This window comes from Anabrus simplex, chromosome 1, assembly GCF_040414725.1.
Source record: "Anabrus simplex isolate iqAnaSimp1 chromosome 1, ASM4041472v1, whole genome shotgun sequence".
Lineage (NCBI taxonomy): Eukaryota > Metazoa > Arthropoda > Insecta > Orthoptera > Tettigoniidae > Anabrus > Anabrus simplex.
This window is the reverse complement of record NC_090265.1, coordinates 321,395,744-321,404,540: the sequence shown is the minus strand read 5'-3', so window position 1 is coordinate 321,404,540 and position 8,797 is coordinate 321,395,744. Positions and strand designations below refer to the sequence as shown.

Here is an 8,797-nt window from a genome sequence, read left to right as displayed (position 1 = left end):
AGAAATAGAGTTGGAAATGGCTGTGGAAGTAAGGAGAAATTGAAGGAACTTACTAGAAAATTGAATCTAGCAAAGAAGACAGCTAAGGATAACATGATGGCAAGCATAATTGGCAGTCATACAACTTTTAGTGAAAAATGGAAGGGTATGTATAGGTATTTTAAGGCAGAAACAGGTTCCAAGAAGGACATTCCAGGAATAATTAATGAACAAAGGGAGTGTGTATGTGAAGATCTTCAAAACGCAGAAGTATTCAGTCAGCAGTATGTAAAGATTGTTGGTTACAAGGATAATGTCCAGACAGAGGAGGAGACTAAGGCTAAAAAAGTATTAAAATTTACATATGATAGCAATGACATTTACAATAAGATACAAAAGTTGAAAACAAGAAAAGCAGCTGGAATTGATAAGATTTCTGGGAATATACTAAAGACAATGGGTTGGGATATAGTACCATATCTGAAGTACTTATCTGATTATTGTTTGGTCGGAGGAGCTATACCAGATGAATGGAGAGTTGCTATAGTAGCCCCTGTGTATAAAGGAAAGGGTGATCGACATAAAGCTGAAAATTACAGGCCAGTAAGTTTGACATGCATGTATGTAAGCTTTGGGTTAGGCATTCTTTCTGATTATATTAGACATGTTTGTGAAATTAATAACTGGTTCAATAGAAGGCAGTTCGGTTTTAGGAAAGGTTATTCCATTGAAGCTCAACTTGTAGGATTCCAGCAAGATATAGCAGATATCTTGGATTCAGGAGGTCAAATGGACTGTATCGCGATTGACCTGTCTAAAGCATTTGATAGGGTGGATCATGGGAGACTACTGGCAAAAATGAGTGCAACTGGACTAGACAAAAGAGTAACTGAATGGGTTGCTATATTTCTAGAAAATAGATCTCAGAGAATTAGAGTAGGTGAAGCTTTATCTGACCCTGTAATAATTAAGAGGCAGTATTATCGGACCTTTATGTTTTCTTATATATATAAATGATATGAGTAAAGGAATGGAATCAGAGGTAAGGCTTTTTGCGGATGATGTTATTCTCTATAGAGTAATAAATAAGTTACAAGACTGTGAGCAACTGCAACGTGATATTGATAAATGGGGTTAAAAGTCAGGTTGTGAGTTTCACAAATAGGAAAAGTCCTCTCAGTTTTAATTACTGCGTTGATGGGGTGAAAGTTTGTTTTGGGGATCGTTGTAAGTATCTAGGTGTTAATATAAGGAAAGATCTTCATTGGGGTAATCACATAAATGGGATTGTACATCAAGGGTACAGATCTCTGCACATGGTTATGAGGGTGTTTAGGGGTTGTAGTAAGGATGTAAAGGAGAGGGAATATAAGTCTCTGGTATTACCCCAACTCGAGTGTGGTTCCAGTGTATGGGACCCTCACCAGGATTACCTGATTCAAGAACTGGAAAAAATCCAAAGAAAAGCAGCTCATTTTGTTCTGGGTGATTTCCGACAAAAGAGTAGCGTTACAAATATGTTGCAAAGTTTGGGCTGGGAAGAATTGAGAGAAAGAAGAAGAGCTGCTCGATTAAGTGGTATGTTCCGAGCTGTCAGTGGAGAGATGGCATGGAATGACATTAGTAGATGAATAAGTTTGAGTGGTGTTTGTAAAAGTAGGAAAGATCACAATATGAAGATAAAGTTGGTATTCAAGAGGGCAAACTGGAGCAAATATTCATTTATAGGAGGGGGAGTTAGGGATTGGAATAACTTACCAAGGGAGATGTTCAGTAAATTTCCAATTTCTTTGAAATCATTTAGGAAAAAGCTAGGAAAACAACAGATAGGGAATCTGCCACCTGGGTGACTGCCCTAAATGCAGATCAGTATTGATTGATTGATATTTGCAAGTCTCTCATACACATTCCACTGAGCATACTGTCAAAATGGTTTATGAACTTAGTGAAACTCTGCTGAAGAAAAAAAAAAAGTGTAACAGAAAGTAACATAACATTTGCCCCAGTTTCATGCTCAAGTTGTAGTAAGGATGTAAAGGAGAAGGCGTATAAGTCTCTGGTGTGACCCCTATTACAGTATGGTTCCCATACCATGATTTGCTGGGCTGAGTGGCTCAGATGGTCGAGGCGCTGGCCTTCTGACCCCAACTTCGCAGGTTTGACCCTGGCTCGGTCCGGTGGTATCTGAAAATGCTCAAATACGTCAGCCTTGTGTCGGCAGATTTACTGGCACATAAAAGAACTCCTGCGGGACTATATTCCAGCACCTAGGCGTCTCCAAAAACCGTAAAAGTAGTTAGTAGGATGTAAAGCCACTAACATTATTATTATTATTATTACCTATCATCACATTAATATTATTTGCTATCATTTGTGTTCCAAGTGCATGTTTAAGATTTCTCTTCTGTTATATAATAATAATAATAATAATAATGTTTTTGCATCCCAGTAACTAGTTTTTTGATGGTTTTCGAAGATGCCGAGGTACCGAGATTTGTCCCACAGGAGTTCTTTTATGTGCCAGTAAATCTACCAACACGAGGATGATGTATTTGAGCACCTTGAAATACCACCGGTGAGACAGAATCAAACCTGCCAAATTGCGGTCAGAAAGCCAGTGCCTCAACCATCTGAGCCTCTCGGCCCAGCTTCTTTTATATACAAACGTAAGACATACTTGCAGATTATTTTCCATTGTATCACTTCTAATTCATATATTATTTTTGAAACCTTAAGTTATAACAATAAAATATTGCTTTTAATAGATGAACTCATGTGTACACTTGCATATGCAATTGGTTCAAGTAGTGTATACCATGAAATAAATCCCGAAATTAATTTCTCTCTCTCCTGAAACATAACCAATTTGTTAGTTACATCCATATTCTGGACAGGTCTTCAATTACGGGCCGTAAAAATCTAAATGAAAAATATGTCATTTTCTCAACCATGTATGCTTCAACCTAAGAAAATATAAATTGAATGCTTCATTAAAAATGGTATATCAAGAGTACGGAAACCAGAAGTATGTTCATAAAGATAAACCAGTCTTCACCTCCCATGATATACTAAAATGAAGTCAAAACTCATGGAGATATTAATTACAAATTTATTTTATTGAGGTTTGTTAGGGACTTGAAAAACTTTGGTAATGAGCCCATAAGAGAATTTCAATTAATGTTGAATTATACTTCTTTTTCTACTGCTTTTCCCACACCTGTGGGGTCTCGGGTGCGAACTGCGTCACACATGTGGATTTGGCTGTGTTTTACGGCCACATGCCCTTCTTGACGCCAACCCTATATGGAGGGATGTAGTCACTATTGCGTGTTTCTGTGGTGGTTGGTAGTGTGGTGTGTTGTCTGAACATGTAGAGGACAGTGTTGGGACATACACGAACACCCAGTCCCCGAGCCAGAAGAATTAATCAGAAGGGATTAAAATCCCTGACCCGGCTGGGAATTGAACCTGGAATCCTCTGAACCAAAAGGCAGAATGCTGACCATTCAGCCAACAAGTCGGACAATTTCTATTAATGTTGAATAACATGAAAAAATGAATCACCATGTTGTATTACCAAACAGCAACTTACAATGCTCTCTTAACTTGTATCTTGGAGTCTTATTAACAACTATGGAATCTCCTTCATTGTAGTTGTTGATGTGCATTAGGGATTAACCACATCTCTGATCTGTGTATGTGTGTAGCCCTGTTATGAGGGATATATGAATGTGTGTGCAAATTGAATTATTTGGTTGAGAACAATAAATCCCATCTACTGCTGTCAATGACAGTTCAGTACATTTTTTAGGTGTCAGGAGACTTAATGCTTTAATGATCTGTTATTTCATTGAAAACAGGTTATTCTATGTTCTCTCTTATCAACATGGATGATATTTGTCATAACATAATGCATTCAATGTTAGCCTTATATTCATACTATAATTCAACATTCTGGAGCCAAAATAACACAAAAGGGCTACTTCTTACAATCAAATGACAGATCATGAAAAAATTGAGACTTTTTACTGGTCTGTTTGTACTTTAAAAACAATTCTGTTTTGTCATTTTTTGAAGATACATATAAAATAAATGTATTTCTCACATTTAAACACACAGGCTTAAAGATATGTTAATAAAATTATACAATAATCTACAAATAGCTTGCAAAGAGCAAGCAAAATCCTGACAAAAAATAAAATAAAAATCAGCCACTTTTGGCAACTCTCAGTAAAATAGTATTAGTAGTCAATGGAACTTGAAACAATGTTGAAACTAAAATTTACAACCTCCGAGATTATTTAAAAGCCCTTAACTCCCCATACTTAAAGAATAAATCAGTCTTGTCACTTTACTTTCAGTTCAACCAATAGGGCATGTTATATATGGTACCTTATTTTCAACCAATGAAAGAGCCTATTTTGTTCTCATCTACTAAGAGTTAGCTAGCACAAAACAGCCGCTTGAGGAGTGAACTGTTCTCCCCTCATTACTTTTAAAACCTCAGGTGTATATCAGTCTAACTCTAAACTGGACTATACTCTATTCCTGTGAAATAAACTTTTTGCCACAATCAGCCTTCATCATTTCATTTGACTCAAATTATTATAATTAGCATGTCAATGTCAGTTTTACAGACCGTTGATATAATGGGAATCTTAACCACAGGGATATGAATGTTCATTTCATTTAAAATCCCATATGCATTGATTGTACTTTTTTCATAAAGCTAAGAGTTATTATCAGACAGACAAAATACTTTTAAATATGATGGCTAGAAATTGTTCTCAAAATTCCCAATTCTGATTTTATAAGTCTCTGTGAAAATATTTGTGTCAAAATGTCACTATTAAACTGCATCATTACGTAGCAAGTCAAATAATTTTCTTCTAGGGGTACGGTAATTTTCAACATACACCTGGAAGATCATTCCAAAACTATGAAATCTTATTTTAGGAAAAGAATGTTGTCTTTAAAAGAATATCTGTCATATTCTGTGTCACAAGTATCTACAAACACACAAAGGAAAATAAAAAATATAATTCTTGTACATCTTATATATATATAGAATTGCTTACAAATTACTAAACTGAACAAAATTTGAAGCCAATTCCAGACAAATTTCTACACCAAAAAAGAAATATCCAGCATTTTGGTATCAACATGTGAGACCACCCTTAGCCCTGAAGATTTTTGAATGTCCAATGAAAATAATCTAAAAGATTTTTTAACAAGAAATCTTTAACATAAATCTCAAGGTATGTAAACATTTTATACAAATTAACATGCAAAACCTGTGTCATGAAGAAATACATCCCATTTTCAGGATTGAACTGGAATGTGTTACCAGATACAGCTTTTGCATAGTTCCTCTAAAACCACTCCATAAACAGCACTAATGCTAGATGGCAAAAGTATACCAAAATTGTCTGCTCATTAAGAAGGGTTTCAACCTCAGTATTATAACACTGAGTTATATAGTCAGGTCGATAATAAACTATGAATAATGTCTCAGGATGATATAAAACTAAATATGTTCACCTATGTCTTATAAAATATACTTCATTTTATAAAAAGAAAAAAGCAGACCTCTAATATTGTTCTCTTAATATGATATACAATTTGTACTTAATGGGTAATATAATATATTCAAAGTATGTCCTAATATGCAACAAAGCTATTTAAGCACTAAAGAAGAATTACAAGCTTTTGTTTCCATCATTATGATGATACAGGTTGTTTATACTGTAGATTGAATAAAAAGTTTCAGTGAAACCTTAAAAAATTGTGTTCATACACATGTTCTTAATAAATGAGGCACCTAATTCGAAAAGTTGACACCTGCTTCTTTCAAGTTATTGAGGGGAAAAATCTCTTAAAATTCATCATAACTGTAAAATTCAGGAAATTTGATGTGATTTTTGTTACAAACCATCATCGTTGTCGACCGCTGCTAATTTCCGAGAATACGTTTCTCTCCAACAATTCTTCTTAAAGTCTGTTGGCTCTGTGGAGATGTCGCTGATGATTGATCAAGCCAATCTTCACATGAAACATGCGGCTACACAGGTCACATCTAAAGGTGGGTGGAGGACGCGGTTGGATGACCCAGTTTCCGCTTTTCATGGGTTTGAATTTCTTGTCTGCAACATGCCTGCTCAAACAGTGAGACACCTTCTGCAGTAGCTTTGCACCAAAGAACATGGTTTTGTGCAACTGTTGCCCAGGTGTTAGCATTTATGTTGGTGATATTCATAAGAAAAGGCTAGGAAAACAACAGGTAGGGAATCTGCCACCTGGGTGACTGCAGTAGTGATTGATTGATTGATCGATCGATCATAGTCTTAAGCTGGTCTTTATAACGTTCCAAGGATGTACTCTGAGGCCTTTTGCCATGACCAATCTCACCATAGAGAAGTTATTTAGGCTGTCTGCTAACAATCATGCGCTGGATGTGATCAACCCATCTAAGCCAATGAGTGATGATGAAGGCTTCTATGCTGTTCATACGCGCCTTGTCAAGAACTGCCACACTGCTTATGTAGTCATCCCATTTGATGTTTATGATGGCTCTAAGTTTCTGCTGATGGAAGCTTTACAGTATCTTTATGTCATGATGATAAAGTGTCCAGGTTTCACATCCATATAGTAATGTTATGACTACAGCTCAGTACACCATTAGTTTGGTATATATTTTGAGATCCTTATTCAAGAAAACTCTGTGGTAGAGGCGGCCATAAGCTGCATGAGCAGAGCGTATTCTATTTTCCACATCTTTTCTGAGTTGCAGCATGTAGTTAGAATACTACCAAGGTAGGTGAATTGGTCTACTTGTTCAAGAGGTGTTCCTGCTATGGTGATATTTAGTTTAGGGATGGTACCACCTGGTGCCAGCTGTGCAAGTACTTTAGTCTTATGGGCGTTGATGGCCAGACCAAATCGTTCATAAGTTTCCTTAAAACAGTTGATGGATGTTTGAAGTTCCTCAGTTGTATGGGCAGGTGTTGCATTATCATCATTTTGAAGCTCCATTATGCGAGTATTATGAATAAAACAAACTCAAAATGAAGGGCCAGAGATAGATTCAGCAATGCAATTAGGAGATATTTAACATTTAAAACTACAAATGTCAAACTGTGGAAGTAAGTTAATGTAAAATCGTATTTTGGAATAAACTTCTAACGTATCTCGAGTTTTGGAACAAAACACGGGAGTGGAGGATTTTCCTTTCCTAAATACGAATCTCCTGTAGGATTGGATTCTAAAATGCCATGACCCTGGTGCTTTAAAGGAAGACTGGATGCTACCTTTCCAGTCATACATCGGACAATCAACACTTAATGTGTTCAATGTGCCAAACTGCATGAAAATTTGAGTGTAGTTCTCTGGTTTTATGATATTGTCACAAACTTCAATCTCCTTTTTATTTCTCTCGAAGACTCTGTCTGGAGGTATGAAGGAATGGCCTACAACAGGAAATACCATTTCCACTTCTTTAACTTGCGTGTGAGAATCGTTATACAGCCAATAGGAAACCATTCCAATCATGTTACTTTTTTTTAAACCCCTGCAGCTGTCAGAAACCAGAAAGTTTTTGTAACACCAGTAAGGTCAAAATAATAAAGTCTGTCATAAACACAGGAAGTTATTTCGTTAGATCCTTTTGGACGAGAATATTTCAGCCACTGGTATAAAAGTGTATTTAGTTTGACATTCACGCAATGTTCCTACAAAGACTGTAAAATTGTACGTTTACAATTGTCAGGAAAAATGTGTGTCTTGGTCTGGTAATTTTGGTAGGGGTAAATTCTTTTGGCAGTCAAAATTTAGTACCAGTTCATTATTTTCTTGATTACACAGAACATCACAAAACATTTATGCCCTTAATTTATGTACTCTTAAACCTTAACACTGTTGAGTACTATATAATGTCAAAAGTGTGCAGGAAGACTGCTTGGAAATAATTCAACATGAATGTTGAGTTTTGGAGCACATTTTGGAAGTTACATGAACTTTCTTATAGAAAATGTTGGAATAAGGAAAGAACTGCAGATGATGGACTATGGAAGTAACTTAACAAAGCAGATGTCAAGTTTTGGAAATAAAGTCAAACATTAACATTTAACCACAAATATGTCCGACTCGTTGGCTGAACGGTCAGCGTACTGGCCTTCGGTTCAGAGGGTCCCGGGTTCGATTCCCGGCCGGGTCAGGGATTTTAACCTTAATTGGTTAATTCCAATGGCCCGGGGGGCTGGGTGTATGTATTGTCTTCATCATCATTTCATCCTCATCACGACGCGCAGGTCGCCTACAGGCATCAAATAGAAAGACATGCACCTGGCGAGCCGAACCCGTCCTGGGATATCCCGGCACTAAAAGCCATTCGACATTTCATTTCTAACCACAAATATAATGTTCTGGAACTTCTTATGCCATTTGATGCATTTCTCCTAAAGGAATAAGAAATTGTCAACATCTTTTTTTAAAGTCAGATATCAACTTATGAAACTAGGTGCCTCAAATCAAAACCTTACTGTTATACAATGAAACTTATGATAAAGCAATCCTGGAGTTAGAAGCAACCGCTAATGCCAAGAAGGTTAGTGTTCTTTGTGACTGGCAGCTTTATTCTTCAAGGCAAGAAGATGATGTACTCTGAAAACAAAAGAAGAACAAGACTTACTTCACCAAAACAGTAAAGGCAAAACATTAACAACAAAATACCATATGGAAATCAGTGATCAGGTAACAATAAAGGAAGACGGAGTCAGATTCACAAAGGTATTTCATTTTTAAATTTTTATCATAGTTCCCT

General features: G+C 36.3%; 1 protein-coding gene across 3 annotated transcripts in view; it reads right to left on the bottom strand.

Annotated features, from left to right (window-relative positions):
• Positions 1-3,983: 3,983 nt before the first annotated feature.
• Positions 3,984-8,797, bottom strand: part of LOC136856749 (serine-rich adhesin for platelets) — a 369,374-nt gene continuing 364,560 nt past the window's right edge. For all 3 annotated transcript variants that reach the window (XM_067134840.2, XM_067134838.2, XM_067134839.2), the window contains one exon: positions 3,984-8,637. The gene's annotated coding sequence lies outside the window, so the exon portion shown is untranslated. The remainder of the gene's footprint in view (positions 8,638-8,797) is intronic.